Below are 18,340 nucleotides of genomic sequence, written 5' to 3'. Positions count from 1 at the left end.
ATTTACCCGTGTCAAACAAGAAATTATTTTGCCCATTTACAAAAAGCTGAACTAACAATCAGAGATGATTGTAAAGTGATTTATCAGTCAATCATGCTAACAAGTTATATTTTTGTAAGAAATGACTTATGGATTGGGAGTCAAAACTCAGTTAAAAATCCCCCGCCTCCGGCTTTTCCCGACGAATGCAAAACCTATTATATAAAAAACTAGAAAGGGTTTACACTCCCTAAAAATTATAGACACTTTTGGAAATTATCTCTCTCTAAATTTATGCATTTCCATTTTAGATGAATATTTTTTTCTAGAATCAAAACTTGAGTTTTCACTTTTCCATTTATCTTGTATTTAATAATATAAGCCAAATAGATCACAACAAAACTAAAATTTTAGCGTTTATGGATGTAAAATTTTAAAACAACAACAAATGCAAGTAATGAAAATTTTTTCACACAACAAAAGTTTTAATATCCAAGGTTGGGAATATCCACTAGTTCAACCCTAATAGCTTGGAGTTTGATGAAAAAGAGATTTCTAATTGATCCTACACATGTTTTAAATATGGATATGCATGCTTGAAATATATTAAAGATGAAAATGACCAATGGATCCAAACCACATTAAATGCTCAAGTGAACGTGCGGTGGGATATTTACCCAAGTCAAAGAAGCCATTATTTTTCCCATTTACAAAAAGCTGACCAAATAATCATTGATGATTGTAAAGTGATTTATCGGTCAATCATGTGTAACATGCTATATTATTACAAGAAATGACTTATGGAATGGGAGTCAACACTCAGTCAAAAATCCCCCACCTCCCCCTTTTTCTGACGATTGAAAAACCTAATATATAAAAAACAAGAAAGATTTTAGAATCCCTAAAAATTAAAGACACGTTTTTGGAAGTAGATCTCTCTCTACATTTGTGCATTTCCATTTAAAATGTATATTTTTTTCTTAAATCAAACCTTGAATTTTCATTTTCCCTTTATCTCGTAAACAAAAAGACATAGCAAATAGATCACAACAATATGAAAAATTTAGAGTTTATGTATGCAAAAAAATAAAAACAACAAAAGTAAGTAAAGAAAATTTATTCACACACCATAAATGAACACTACAATTTTGATATCCAAGTTTGGGAAATTCCACTAGTTCAACCCTAATAGCTAGGGATTTTATAAGAAAGAGATTTCTAATTTAGCCTACACATATTCTAAATATCGATATGCATGCTTGAAATATGTTAAAGATGCAAATGATCTATCGATCCAAACCTCATTAAATTCTCTAGTGAACGTGCGGTGGGATATTTACCCTAGTCAAACAAGCAATTATTTTACCCATTTACAAAAAGCGGACCTAAAAATCATTGATGATTGTAAAGTGATTTATTAGTCAATAGAGCTAACGGGTTATATTTTTTTAAGAAATGACTTATGGATTGGGAGTCAAAACTCAGTTAAAAATCCCCTGCCTCCCGCTTGTCTCGACGATAGAAAAACCTAAAATATAAAAAACTAGAAAGGATTTTCAATCCCTAAAAATTACTGACACTTTTGGAAATTATCTCTCTCTACATTTATGCATTTCCATTTTAGATGTATACTTTTTTCTTAAATAAAAACTTGAGTTTTCTCTTTTTCCTTTATCTCATAAATAAAAAGACAAGCCAAATAGATTACAACAAAACGCAAATTTTAGAGTTTATGTATGCAAAAATTAAAAAGAACAACAAATGTAAATAAAGAAAATTAATTCACACACCACAAATGAACACAAAATTTTTGATATCCAAGTTTGGGAATATCCACTAGTTCAACCCTAATAGCTTGAAGTTTGATAAGAATGAGATTTCTAATTGATCCTACACATGTTTTAAATATGGATATAAATGCATGAAATATGTTAAAGATGAAAATGACCTATGGATCCAAACCTCATTAAATGCTCAAGTGAACGTGAAGTGGGATATTTACCCATGTCAAGGAAGCCATTATTTTTCCCATTTACAAAAAGCTGACCAAACAATCATATATGATTGTAAAGTAATTTATCAATCAATCATGCGTAATGGGCTATTTTTTGTATGAAATGACTTACGGATTGGGAGTCAACACTTAGTTAAAAATCCCCCGCATCCCCCTTTTCCTTACGATTGCAAAACCTAATATATAAAACTTAGAAAGCGTTTACACCCCCTAAAAACTTACAGACACTTTTTTTGAATTATCTCTCTCTACATTTGTGCATTTCCTTTTTAGATGTATACTTTTTTTTTTAAATAAAACCATGAGTTTTCACTTTTCCCTTTATCTCTAAACAAAAAGATAATGCTAATAGATGACAATAAAACTAAAATTTTAGAGTTTATGTATGCAAAAAATATAAAACAACAATGAATGTAAGTAAAAAAAAATTATTCACACCACAAATGAACACAAAATTTTTGATATCCAAGTTTGGGAAATTCTACTAGTTGACCCCTAATTGCTTGGAATTTTATAAGAAAGAGATTACTCATTGATCCTACACATGTTTTAAATATGGATATTCATGCTTGAAACAAGTTAAAGATGCATATGACCTATGGATCCAAACCTCATTAAATTCTCAAGTGATCGTGAGGTTGTATATTTACCCATGTCAAACAAGCCATTATTTTGTCCATTTACAAAAAGTTGACCTAACAATCATAGATGATTGTAAGTGATTTATCGGTTAATCATGCTTAACTGGATTTATTTTTGTCCGAAATGACTTATGGATTGGGAGTCAACACTCAGTTTAAAATCCCCGACTTCTCCATTTCCCGACGATTTCAAAACTTAATAAATAAAAACTAGGAAGAGTTTACAATCCCTAAAAATTGAAGACACTTTTTTTGAATTATCTCTTTGTACATTTGTGCATTTCCGTTTTAGATGTATACTTTTTTCTTAAATCAAAACATGACTTTTCACTTTTTCCATTTATCTAATAAACAAAAAATAAGGCAAATAGATCTCAACAAAACGAAAATTTTAGAGTTTATGTATGCAAAAAATTTAAAATGAAAACAAATCTAAGTATTGAAAATTTATTCACACACCACAAATGAACATAAAAGTTTTTATTTCCAAATTTGGGAAATTCCACTAGTTTATCCCTAATAGCTTGGAATTTTATAAGAAAGAGATTTCTAATTGATCCTGTAAATGTTTTAATTATTGATATGCTTGCTTGAAACATGTTAAAGATGTAAATGGCTTTTCGATCCAAACCGCATTAAATTTTCAAGTGAATGTGCGGTGGGATATTTACCCGAGTCAAACAAGCCATTATTTTTCCCATTAAGAAAAAGCTGACCTAACATTCATAGATGATTGTAAAATGAATTATCGGTCAATCATGCGTAACGGGCTATATTTTTTTAAGAAACGTCTTATGGATTGGGAGTCAACACTCAATTAAAAATCCCCTGCCTCCTTCTTTTTTCGACGATTGCAACCCTAACATATAAAAACAAGAAAGAGTTTACAATACCTAAAAATTACAGACACTTTTTTGGAATTATCTCCCTCTACATTTGTGCATTTCATTTTAGATGTATATTTTTTTCTTAAATCAAAACTTGAGTTTTCACTTCTTCTATTATCTTGTAAACCTAAAGATAAGGCAAATAGATCACAACAAAATGAAAATTTTAGAGTTTATATATGCAAAAAATTTAAAACAACAACAAATATAAATAAAGAAAATTTATTCACAAACCAGAAATGAACGCAAAAGTTTTGATATCCAAGTTTGGGAAACTCCACTAGTTCAACCCTAATAGCTTGGAATTTAATAAGAAAGAGATTTCTAATTGATCCTACACATGTTTTAAGTATGGATATTCATGCTTGAAACAAGTAAAATATGCAAATGACCTAAGAATCCAAACCTCATTAAATTCTCAAGTGAATTTGGGTTGGGATTTTTACCCGTGTCAAACAAAACATTATTTTGCCCATTTAAAAAAACCTGACATAACAATCATAAATGATTGTAAAGTGATTTATCTGTCAATCATGCGTAACGGGTTATATTTTTGTGTGAAATGACTTATAGATTGGGAGTCAACACTCTGTTAAAAATCCCCCGCCTCTCCCTTTTCCTGACGACTGACAAACCTAATATATAAAAACTAGAAAGAGTTCACAATCCCTAAAAACTATAGACATTTTTTTTGGAATTATCTCTCTCTACAGTTGTGAATTTCCATTTTAGATGTATAATTTTTTTAAAATAAAACCTTGAGTGTCCACTTTTACCTTTATATCGTTAAAAAAAAGGCAAAGCAAATTGATCACAACAAAATGAAAATTTTAGAGTTTATGTATGCAAAAAAAATTTCAAAAAACAACAAATGTATGTAAAGAAATTTATCCACACCACAAAAGAAAACAAAAGTTTTGATCTCCAAGTTTCAAAAATTCCACTTGTTCAACCCTAATAGCTTGTGATTTTATAAGAAAGAGATTTCTAATTGATCCTACATATGTTTTAAATATCGATATGCATGCTCAAAACATTCTAAAGATGCAAATGACCTATCAATCCAAACCTCATCAAATTTTCAAGTGAACGTGCGGTGGGATATTTACCCGAGCCAAACAAGCCATTATTTTTCCTATTTTGAAAAAGCTAACCTAACATTCATAGATGATTGTAAAGTGAATTACCGGTCAATCTTGCGTAACCGGCTATATTTTTTTAAGAAATGTCTTATGGATTGGGAGTCAACACTCAATTAAAAATCCCCTGCCTCCCTCTTTTTTCGATGATTGCAAACCTAATATATAAAAACTAGAAAGAGTTTAAAATACCTAAAAATGACAGACACTTTATTTGAATTATCTCCCTCTACATATGTGCATTTCCATTTTAGATGTATACTTTTTTCTTAAATCAAAACTTGAGTTTTCACTTCTTCTTTTATTTCGTAAACAAAAAGATAAGGCAAATAGATCTCAACAAAATGAAAATTTTAGAGTTTATGTATGCAAAAAAATTAAAACAACAACAAATGTAAGTAAAGAAATTTTATTCACACACCACAAATGAACACAAAAGTTTTGATTTCCAAGTTTGTGAAATTCCACTAGTTCAACCCTAATAGCTTGGAATTTTATACGAAAGAGATTTCTAATTGATCCTACACATGTTTTAAATATGGATACGCATGCTTGAAACAAGTTAAAGATGCAAATGACCTAAGAATCAAAACCTCATTAAATTCTCAAGTGAACGTAGGGTGGGATATTTACCCGTGTCAAACAAAACATTATTTTGCCCACCTACAAAAAAACTGACATAAATATCATAGATGATTGTAAAGTGATTTATCAATCAATCATGCGTAACGGGATATATTTTTGTAAGAAATGACTTATAGACTGGGAGTCGACATTCTGAGAAAAATCCCCCGCCTCTCCCTTTTCCTGACGATTGACAAACCCAATATATAAAAACTAGAAAGACTTTACAATCCTTAAAAATTACAGACACTTGTTTTTGAATTATCTCTCTCTACATTTGTATATTTCCATTTTAGATGTATAATTTTTTCTTAAATAAAAACTTGAGTTTCCACTTTCCCATTATCTTGTAAAAAAAAAAGACAAAGCAAAAAGATCACAACAAAATGAAAATTTAAGAGTTCATGTATGTAAAAAAATTTCAAACAACAACAAATGTATGTAAAGAAATTTATTCACACACCACAAAAGAGCACAAAAGTTTTGATCTCCAAGTTTGGGAAATTCCACTTGTTCAACCCTAATAGCTTGGGATTTTATAAGAAAGAGATTTCTAATTGATCATACACATGTTTTAAATATCAATATGCATGCTTGAAACATGTTAAAGATGCAAATGACCTATCGATCCAAACCTCATTAAATTTTCAAGCGAATGTGCGCTGGGATATTTACCCGAGTCAAACAAGCAATTATTTTTCACATTTACAAAAAGTTGACCAAACAATCATAGATGTTTGTAAAGTGAATTATCGGTCAATCATGCATAACGGCCTATATTTTGTAAAGAAATGTCTTATGGATTGGGAGTCAACACTCAATTAAAAATCCCCCTCCTCCCTCTTTACCCAACATTTGAAAAACTTAATTTATAAAAATTAGAATGAGTTTACAATCTCTAAAAATTACAGACACTTTTTTGGAATTATCTCCTACATTTGTGCATTTCCATGTTAGATGTATATTTTTTTCTTGAATCAAAACTTGAGTTTTCACTTCTCCCTTTATCTCATAAAAACAAAATAAGGCAAATAGATCACAACAAAATGAAAGTTTTATAGTTTATGTATGCAAAAAAATTAAAACAACAACAAATTTAAGTAAAGAAAATTTATTCACACACCACAAATGAACACAAAAGTTTTGATATCCAAGTTTGGGAATATCCACTAGTTCAACCCTAATTGCTTGTAATTTTATAAGAAAGAGATTTCTAATTGATCCTACACATGTTTTAAATATGGATATGCGTGCTTGAAATATGTTAAAGATGAAATTGACCTATCGATCCAAACCTCATTAAATTCTCAAGAGAAAATATGGTGGGATATTTACCCGTGTCAAACAAGCCATTATTTTGCCCATTTACAAAAAGCTTACCTAATAGGTATAGATGACTGTAAAGTGATTTATCGGTCAATCATGCATAACGGGCTATATTTTTATCTGAAATGACTTATGGATTGGGAGTCAACACTTAGTTAAAAAACCCCCCACCTCCCTCTTTTCCCGATGATTGCAAAACCTAATATATAAAAACTAGAAAGAGTTTACAATCCTTAAAAATTACTGACACTTTTTTTGAATTATCTATTTCAAAATTTGTGCATTTTCGTTGTAGATGTATACTATTTTTTTAAATCAAAACATGAGTTTTCACTTTTCCCTACTCTCGTAAACTAAAAGATAAGGGAAATAGATGACAACAAAACGAAAATTTTAGAGTTTATGTATGAGAGAATTTTAAAACAACATCAAATGTAACTAATGAAAATTTATTCACACACCACAAATGAACACAAAAGTTTTTATTTCCAAGTTTGGGATATTCCACTAGTTTATCCCTAATAGATTGGAATTTTATAAGAAAGAGATTTCTAATTGATCCTGCACATGTTTTAATTATGGATATGCATGCTTGAAACATCTTAAAGATGTAAATGACCTATGGATCCAAAGCTCATTAAATTTTCAAATGAACGTGTGGTGGGATATTCACCTGAGTCAAACAAGCGACTATTTTGCCCATTTACAAAAAGTTGATCTAACAATCTTAGGTGATTGTGAAGTGAATTATCGATCAATCATGCGTAACAGGTAATATTTTGGTAACAAATGCCTTATGGATTCAGAGTCAACACTCAATTAAAAATCTCCTACTTCCCTCTTTTCTCAAAGATTCCAAAACCTAATATATAAAAAATAGAAAGATTTTATAGTCCCTAAAAATTACAGTCAATTTTTTCGAATTATCTCTGTCTACATTTGTGTATTTCCATTTTTTATGTATACTTTCTTCTTAAATATAAAGTTGAGTTTTCACGTCTCCATTTAAGGCAAATAGATCACAACAATATGAAAATTTTAGAGTTTTTGTATGCAAAAAATTTAAAACAACAACAAATGTTAGTAAAGAAAATTTACTCACACACCACAAATGAACACAAAAGTTTTGATATCCAAGTTTGGGAAATTCCACTAGTTCAACCCTAATAGCTTGGAATTTTATAAGAAAGAGTATTCTAATTGATCCTACACTTGTTTTAAATGTGGATATGCATGCTTGAAACAAGTTAAATATGAAAATGACATAAGAATCCAAACCTCATTAAATTCTCAAGTGAACATGGGGTGGGATATTTACTAGTGTCAAACAAGGCATTATTTTGCCCACTTACAAAAAATTGACATGACAATCATAGATGATTGTAAAATGATTTATTGGTCAATCATGAGTAATGGGATACATTTTTGTAAGAAATATGTTATAGATTGGGAGTCAACACTCGGTTAAAAATACCCTGCCTATCCCTCTTCCCGATGATTGCAAAACCAAATATATAAAAACTAGAAAGAGTTTGCAATCCCAAAAAATTATAGTCACTTTTGGAATTATCTTTGTCTACATTTTTGCATTTCCATTTTTTATGTATACTTTTTCCTTAAATCAAACCATGAGTTTTCACTTTTCCCTTTATCTCAAAAACAAAAAGACAAAGCAAATACATCACAACAAGATGAAAATTTTTGAGTTTTTGTCTACAAAAAATTTAAAATTATCACAAAATAAAGAAAATTTATTCACACACCACAAATGAACACAAAATTTTTGATATCCAAGTTTCGGAAGTTCCACTTGTTCAACCCCTAATAGCTTGGGATTTTATGAGAAAGATATTTCTAATTGATCCAACACATGTTTTAAATATCAATATGCATACATCAAACATGTTAATGATGCAAATGACCTTTGGATCCAAAACTCATTAAATTTCAGATGAACGTGCGATGGGATATTTACCCGAGACAAATAAGCCATTATTTTGCCCATTTATAAAAAGTTGACCTAACACACATAGATGATTGTAAAGTGATTTATCGGTCAATCATGCATCACAGGCTACATTTTTGTGCGGAATGACTTATGGATTGGGAGTCAACACTCAGTTAAAAATCCCCCACTTCCCTCTTTTCCCGACATTTGCAAAACCTAATATTTAAAAACTAGAAAGAGTTTACAATCCCTAAAAATTACTGACACTTTTTTGGAATTATCTCTCTTTACATTTGAGCATTTCCATTATAGATGTATACTTTTTTCATAAATCAAAACTAGAGTTTTCATATTTCACTTTATCCCATAAACAAAAACCAAAGGAAAAAATATCACAAAAAAACGAAAACTTTAGAGCTTATGTATGCAAAACATTTAAAACAACTACAAATGTTAGTAAAGAAAATTTATTCACACACCACAAATGAACACAAAAGTTTTGATATCCAAGTTTGGGAAATTCCACTAGTTCAACCCTAATAGATTGGAATTTTATAAAAAATGAGATTTCTAGTTGATCCTATACATATTTTTGTAAGAAATTACTTACGATTGGGAGTCAATCATGCGTAATGGGCTACATTTTTGTTAGAAATCTCCCGCCTCCCCCTTTTCCCGATGATTGAAAAACCTAATATATAAAAACTAGAAAGAGTTTACAAATTCTAAAAATTACAAACACTTTTTTGGAATTATCACTCTCTACATTTGTGCATTTATATTTTAGATGTATACTTTTTTCTTAAATAGAAACTTGATTTTTCACTTTTTCCTTTCTCTCGTAAATAAATAACGCAAATAGAAGAAAAAAAATTCGAGTTTATGTACGCAAAAAAATGCAAATAACAACAAATGCAAGTAAAGAAAATTTATTCACACACCACAAATGAACACATAAGTTTTGATATCCAGGTTTGGGAAATTCCACTAGTTAACCTCTAATAGCTTGGAATTTTATAAGAAAGAGATTACTAATTGATCCTACACATGTTTTAAATATGGATATTCATGCTTGAAACATGTTAAAGATGCAAATGACCTAAGAATCCAAACCTCATTAAATTCTCATGTGAATGTTGGGTGGTATATTTACCCGTGTCAAACATGCCATTTTTTTTTCATTTACATAAATTTGACACAACAATAATATATGATTGAAAAGTGATTTATCGGCCAATCATGCTTAATGGGATATATTTTTGTAAGAAATGACTTATAGATTGGGTGTCAACACTCTGGGAAAAATCCCCCATCTCTCCCTTATCCCGACAAATGCAAAATGTAATATATAAACACTAGAAAGATTTTACAATCCCTAAAAATTACACACTTTTTTGGAATTATCTCTCTCTAAATTTGTGCATTTCCGTTTTAGATGTATAATTTTTTTTAAATCAAAATTTGAGTTTTCACTGCTACCTTTATCTTGTAAACAAAAATATAAGGAAAATAAATCTCAACAAAAATGAAAATTTTAGAGTTTATGTATGCAAAAAATTTCAAACAACAATGAATGTAAGTATAGAAATTTATTCCCACACCACAAATGAACACAAAAGTTTTGATATCCAAGTTTGGGAAATTCCACTTGTTTTACCATAATAGCTTGGGATTTTATAAGAAAGAGATTATAATTAATCCTACACGTGTTTTAAATTTCGATGTTCATGCTTGAAACATGTTAAAGTTGCAAAAGGCTAATCTATCCAAACTTCATTAAATTCTCAATTGAACCTGCAGTGGGATTTTACTTGAATCAAACAATCAATTATTTTTGCTATTTACAAAATGCTGACCTAAAAATCATAGATAATTGTAAATTTATTTATCCGTCAATCATGCATAACATGATATATTTTTGTAAGAAATGAATTATGGATTGGAAGTTAACACTTAGTTAAAAATCCCCTGCCTCCCCCTTTTCCCGACGATTGCAAAACCTAATACATAAAAAACAAGAAAGAGTTTACAATCCCTAAAAATTATAGACACATTTAGGAATTATCTCTCTCTACATTTATGAATTTCCATTTTAGATGTGTACCATTTTCTTAAATTAAAAATTTTTATCTTTATGTCGTTAACAAAATGATAAGGCAAATAAATTAGTACAAAAGAAAAAATTTATAGTTTATGTATGCAAAAAAATTAAAACAACAACAAATTTAAGTAAAGAAAATTTATTCACACACCACAAATGAACACAAAAGTTTTGATATCCAAGTTTGGGAATATTCACTAGTTCAACCCTAATAGCTTGTAGTTTTATAAGAAAGAGATTTCTAATTGATCCTACACATGTTTTAAATATGGATATGCGTGCTTGAAATATGTTAAAGATGAAAATCACTTATGGATCTCAACCTCATTAAATTCTCAAGAGAAAATATGGTGGAATATTTACCCGTGTCAAACAAGCCATTATTTTGGCTATTTACAAAAAGTTGATCTAACAATCTTAGGTGATTGTGAAGTGAATTATCGGTCAATCATGCGTAACGGGTAATATTTTTGTAACAAATGCCTTATGAATTCGGAGTCAACACTCAATTAAAAATCGCCTACTTCCCTCTTTTCCCAAAGATTCCAAAACCTAATATATAAAAACTAGAAAGATTTTATAGTCCCTAAAAATTACAGTCAATTTTTTGGAATTATCTTTGTCAACATTTGTGCATTTCCATTTTGTATGTATACTTTCTTCTTAAATATAAACTTGAGTTTTCACGTCTCTAAGGCAAATAGATCACAACAATATGAAAATTTTAGAGTTTTTGTATGCAAAAAATTTAAAACAACAACAAATGTTAGTAAAGAAAATTTACTCACACACCACAAATGAACACAAAAGTTTTGAAATCCATGTTTGGGAAATTCCACTAGTTCAACCCTAATAGCTTGAAATTTTATAAGAAAGAGTATTTTAATTGATCCTACACTTGTTTTAAATGTGGATATGCATGCTTGAAACATGTTCAATATGAAAATGACATAAGAATCCAAACTTCATTAAATTCTTATGTGAACATGGGGTGGGATATTTACCCGAGTCAAACATGCCATTATTTTACCCATTTATTAAAAGTTGACCTAACACATATAGATGATTGTAAAGTGATTTATCAATCATGCGTCGCAGGCTACATTTTTGTGCGGAATGACTTATGGATTGGGAGTCAACACTCAGTTAAAAATCCCCCACATCCTCTTTTCCCGACATTTGCAAAACCTAATATTTAAAAACTAGAAAGAGTTTACAATCCATAAAAATTACTGACATTTTTTTGGAATTATCTCTCTTTACATTTGAGCATTTCCATTATAGATGTATACTTTTTTCATCAATCAAAACTAGAGTTTTCACATTTCACTTTATCTTGTAAACAAAAAGCAAAGGCAAAAATATCACAAAAAAACGAAAACTTTAGAGTTTATGTATGAAAAAAATTAAAACAACTACAAATATTAGTAAAGAAAATTTATTCACACACCACAAATGAACACAAAAGTTTTGATATCCAAGTTTGGGATATTCCACAAGTTCAACCCTTATAGAATGGAATTTTATAAAAAAAAAAAGAGAAATCTAGTTGATCCTTCGATTGGGAGTCAATCATGTGTAACGGGCTATATTTTTGTTAAAAATCTCCCGCCTCCCCCATTTCCCGATGATTGAAAAACCTAATATATAAAAACTAGAAAGAGTTTACAATCACTAAAAATTACAGACACTTTTTTGGAATTATCTCTCTACATTTGTACATTTATATTTTAGATGTATACTTTTTTGTTAAATCAAAACTTGATTTTTCACTTTTTCCTTTATCTCATAAATAAATAAGTAAGGCAAATAGAAGAAAACAAAAAAAAAAATTTTGAGTTTATGTACGCAAAAAATTGGAAATAACAACAAATGCAAGTAAAGAAAATTTATTCACACACCACAAATGAACACAAAAGTTTTATATCCAGGTTTGGGAAATTCCACTAGTTAACCTCTAATAGCTTGGAATTTTAGAAGAAAGATATTACTAATTGATCCTACACATGTTTTAAATATGGATATGCATGCTTGAAACATGTTATAGATGCAAATGACCAATGGATCCAAACCTCATTAAATTCTCAAGTGAACGAGTGGTGGGATATTTACCTGTGTCAAACAAGCCCTTATTTTTCCCATTTATTGAAAGCTTACCTAACAATCATAGATGATTGTAAAGTGATTCATCAGTCAATCTTGCGTAATGGGCTTTATTTTTGTCTGAAATGACTTATGGATTGGGAGTCAACACTCAGTTAAAAATCCCCTGCCTCCCCCTTTTCCCGATGATTGCAAAACCTAATATATAAAAACTAGAAATAGTTTTTTCGAATTATCTCTTCCTACATTTGTACATTTGCATTTTAGATGTATACTTTTCTGTTAAATCAAAACATGAATCTTCACTTTTCCCATTTATCTCGTTAACAAAAAGAAAAGGCAAAAAGATTAAAAAAAATGAAAATTTTAGAGTTTATGTAAGCAAAAAATATAATTAAAAAAAAAATCTAAGTTTTGAAAATTTATTCAAAGACCACAAATGAATACAAAATTTTTTATTATCAAGTTTTGGAAATTTTATTTGTTTTATCCGTAATCGGTTGAAATTTTATAACAAAGAGATTTCTAAATGATCCTGCACATGCTTAAAATATGGATTGTCATGCTTGAAAAATGTTAAAGATGTAAATGGCCTATTGATCCAAACCTCATTAAATTTTCAAGTGAACGAGTGGTGGGATATTTACTTGAGCCAAAAAAAACCCTTATTTTTCCCATTTACAAAAAGCTGACCGAAAAATTGAAACCTCATTAAATTCTCAAGTGAACTCCCGTGTGAAACAAGCCATTATTTTGCCCATTTACAAAAAACTGACATAACAATCATAGATGATAGTAAAGTGAATAATCGGTCAATCATGCATGACAGACAATATTTTTGTAAGCAATGTCTTATGGATTCGGAGTCAACAATCAATTAAAAATCCCATGCCTCCCTCTTTTCCCAACGATTGCAAAACCTAATATATAAAAACTAGAAAGAGTTTACAGTCCCTAAAAATTACAGTCACTTTTTTGGAATTATCTTTAATCTACATTTGTGCATTTCCATTTTTTATGTATACTTTTTTCTTAAATAAAAACATGAGTTTTCACAAGAAGAGAAAAATTTTAGATTTTTTTTTATGCAAAAAAATTAAAATAACAACAAATGTTAGTAAAAACAATTTATTCACTGAACACAAAATTTTTGATATCCAAGTTTCGGAAATTCCACTAGTTCAACCCTAATAGGCTGGAATTTTATAAGAAAGAGTTTTCTAATTGATCCTACTCTTGTTTTAAATGTGGATGTGCATGCTTGAAATATGTTAGAGTTGCAAATGACATAAGAATCCAAACCTCATAAAATTTCCAAGTGAACGTGAGGGGGGATATTACCCATGTCAAACAAGGCATTATTTTGCCAATTTACAAAAAACTAACATAACAATCATAGATGATTGTAAAATGATTTATCGGTCAATCATGCGTAACGGACTATATTTTTGTAAGAAATGACTTATAGATTGGGACTTAACACAGTTAAAAATCCCCTGCCTCTCCCTTTTCCCGATGATTGCAACACCTAATATATAAAAACTAGAAAGAGTTTGCAATCCCTAAAAATTACAATCACTATTTTGGAATTATCTCTGTCTACATTTGTGCATTTCCATTTTATATGTATACTTTTTTCTTAATTCAAACCATGAGTTTTCACTTTTCCCTTTATCTCAAAAACAAGAAGACAAAGCAAATAGATCACAAAAAAATGAAAATTTTAGAGTTTATGTATGCAAAAAAATTCAAACTATCACAAATAAAAATAAAGAAAATTTATTCACACACCACAAATGAACATAAAAGTTTTGATATCCAAGTTTGAGAAGTTCCACTAGTTCAACCCTAATAGCTTGGGATTGTATGAGAAGGAGATTTCTAATTGATCCTACACATGTTATAAATATCGATATGCATACTTCAAACATGTTAAAGATGCAAATGATCTATGGATCCAAAACTCATTAATTTCTCAAATGAATGTGCGGTGGTATATTTACCCGAGTCAAACAAGCCATTGTTTTGCCCATTTACAAACAACTGACCTAATAATCATAGATGATTGTAAAGTGATTTATCGGTCAATCATACGTCACGGGCTACATTTTTGTGCGGAATAACTTATGGATTGGGAGTCAACACTCAGTTAAAGATCCCCCGCATCCCTCTTTTCCCGATATTTGTAAAACCTAATATTTAAAAATTAGAAACAGTTTACAATCCCTAAAAATTATTGACCTTTTTTTGGAATTATCTGTCTCTACATTTGAGCATTTACATTATAGATGTATACTTTTTTCATAAATCAAAACTTGAGTTTTCACATTTCACTCTATCTCATATACAAAAAGCAAAGGCAAATATATCACAAAAAAACGAAAATTTTAGAGTTTATATATGCAAAAAATTTAAAACAACTACAAATGTTAGTAAAGAAAATTTATTCGCACACCACAAATGAACACAAAAGTTTTGATATCCAAGTTTGGGAAATTCCACTAGTTCAACCCTAATAGATTGGAATTTTATGAGAAATAGATTTCTAATTGTTCCTATACATGTTTTAAATATGTGTATGCATGCTATAAATATGTTATAGATGAAAATGACCTACAGATCAAAACCTCATTAAATGCTCATGTGAACATGCGGTGGGATATTTACCCAAGTCAAACAAGCCATTATTTTACCTATTTACAAAAAGATGACCTAACAATCATTGATGATTGTAAAGTGATTTATCGGTCAATCATGTGTAACGGGCTATATTTTTGTAAGAAATTACTTATGGATTGGGAGTCAACATTCAGTTAAAAATCTCATGCCTCCCCCTTTTCCCAACGATTGCAAAACCTAATATATAAAAATTAGAAAGAGTATACATTCACTAAAAAATATAGACACTTTTTAGGAATTATCTCTCCCTACATTTGTGCATTTCCATTTTTTATGTATACTTTGTTCTTAAACCAAAACTTGAGTTTTCACTTTTCCCTTTATCTCGTAAACGAAAAGAAAGGCAAATAGATCAAAAACAAAAAAAAAATAGACTTTATGTATTCAAAAAAATTAAAAATACGAGAAATGTTAGTATAAAAAATTTATTCCCACACCACAAATGAACACAAAAGTTTTGATATCCAAGTTTGGGAACTTCCACTAGTTAACCGCTAATTGCTTGCAATTTTATAAGAAATAGATTACTAATTGATCCTATACATGTTTTAAATATGGATATGCATGCTTGAAACATGTTAAAGATGCAAATGACCTATGGATCCAAACCTCATTAAATTCTCAAGTGAACATGTGGTGGGATATTTACCCGTGTCAAGCAAACCATTATTTTGCCCATTTACAAAAACCTTACCTAACTATCATAGATGATTGTAAAGTGATTCATTGGTCAGTCTTGTGTAACGGGCTTTATTTTCTTCTAAAATGACTGATGGATAGGGTGTCAACACTCAGTTAAAAATCCCCCGCCTCCCCCTTTTCCCGACGATTGCAAAACCTAATACATAAAAAGTAGAAAGAGTTTGCAATCCCTAAAAAGTACAGACACGTTTTTCAAATTATCTCTTTCTACATTGTGCATTTCCTTTTTAGATGTATACTTTTTTTTTAAATCAAAACATGAGTTTTCACTTTTCCCATTTATCTCATTAACAAAAAGATAAGGCAAAAATATAACAACTAAACGAAAATTTTAGAGTTTATGTATGCAAAAAATTTAAAACAGCAACAAATGTAAGTAATGAAAATTTATTCCCACACAACAAATGAACACAAAAGTTTTGATTTCCATGTTTTGGAAATTCTTCTAGTTTATCCCTAATCGCTTGGAATTTTATAAGAAATAGATTTCTAAAATATCCTGCACAAGTTTTAATTATGGATATGCATGCTTGAAACATGTTAAAGATGTAAAAGACTTATCGATCCAAACCTCGTTAAATTTTCAAGTGAACGTGCGATGGGATATTTACCCGAGTCAAAGAAGCCCTTATTTTTGCCCATTTACAAAAAGTTAACCTAAGAATCCAAACCTCATTAAATTCTCAAGTGATCGTGGGGTGGGTTATTTACCCGTGTCAAACAAGCCATTATTTTTCTCACTTACAAAAAAATGATATAACAATCATAGATGATTGTAAAGTTATTTATCAGTCAATCTTGCGCAACGGGCTATATTTTTTTAAGAAATGACTTATGCATTCGGTATCAACACTCAGTTAAAAATCCCCCGCCGCTCCCTTTTCCTGACGATTTCAAAACCTAATATATAAAAACTAAAAAGAGTTTACAATTCCTAAAAATTACAAACACTTTTTTTGGAATTATCTCACTCTACATTTGTGCGTTTCCAATTTAGATTTATAATTTTTTCTTAAATCCAACCTTGAGTTTTCACATCTCCCTTGATCTCTTAAACAAAAAGAGAATGCAAATAGATCACAAGAATATGAAATTTTTTGAGTTTATGAATGGAAAAAATTTAAAACCATAACAAATGTAAGTAAAGAAAATTTATTCACACACCACAAATGAACATAAAAGTTTTGATATCCAAGGTTGGGAAATTCCACTAGTTCAACCCTAACTGCTTAGGATTTTATAAGAAAGAGATTTCTAATTGATCCTATACATGTTTTAAATATCGATATGCATGCTTGAAACATGTTAAAGATGCAAAGGACCTATCAATCCAAACCTCATTAAATTCACTAGTGAACGTGCGGTGGGAAATTTAACTGAGTCAAACAAGCAATTATTTTGCCCATTTACAAAAGGCTGACCTAACAATCAGATGATTATAAAGTGATTTATCAGTCAATCATGCGTAACGGGTTTCATTTTTGAAAGAAATGACTTATGGATTGGGAGTCAACACTGTTAAAAATTCCTTGCCTCCCGCTTTGACCGACGATTGAAAAACCTAATATATAAAAAACTAGAAAGAGTTTACAATCACTAAAAATTACAGACACTTTTTATGAATTATCTTTCTCTACATTTGTGCATTTCTATTTTAGATGTAGACATTGTTCTTAAACCAAAACTTGAGTTTTCACTTTTCCCTTTATCTCGTAAACAAAAAGATAAGGCAAATAGATCACAAAAAAAATAAAATATAAGAGTTCATGTATGCAAAAAAATTAAAAATACAACAAATGTAAGTACAAAAAATTTATTCACACACCACAAACGAACAAAAAAGTTTTGATATCCAAGTTTTGGAAATTCCACTTGTTAACCCCTAATAGCTTGGAATTTTATAAGAAAGAGATTACTAATTGATCCTATACATGTTTTAAATATGGATATGCATGCTTGAAACATGTTAAAGATGCAAATGACCTATGGATCCAAGCCTCATTAAATTCTCAAGTGACCGTGCAGTGGGATATTTACCTGTGTCAAACAAGCCATTATTTTGGCCATTTACAAAAAGCTTACCTAACAATCATAGATAATTGTAAAGTGATTCATCGGTCAATCATGCATAAAGGGATTTATTTTTGGCTAAAATGACTTATGGATTGGGTGTCAACACTCAGTTAAAATTCCCCCG

Source organism: Aristolochia californica, unplaced genomic scaffold (assembly GCF_029961685.1).
Source record: "Aristolochia californica isolate CCGP_79_NKW_82.1479 unplaced genomic scaffold, dmAriCali1.0.hap1 SCAF_8, whole genome shotgun sequence".
NCBI lineage: Eukaryota > Viridiplantae > Streptophyta > Magnoliopsida > Piperales > Aristolochiaceae > Aristolochia > Aristolochia californica.
The sequence above is the reverse complement of the archived record's forward strand: the minus strand, read 5'-3'. Positions refer to the sequence as shown.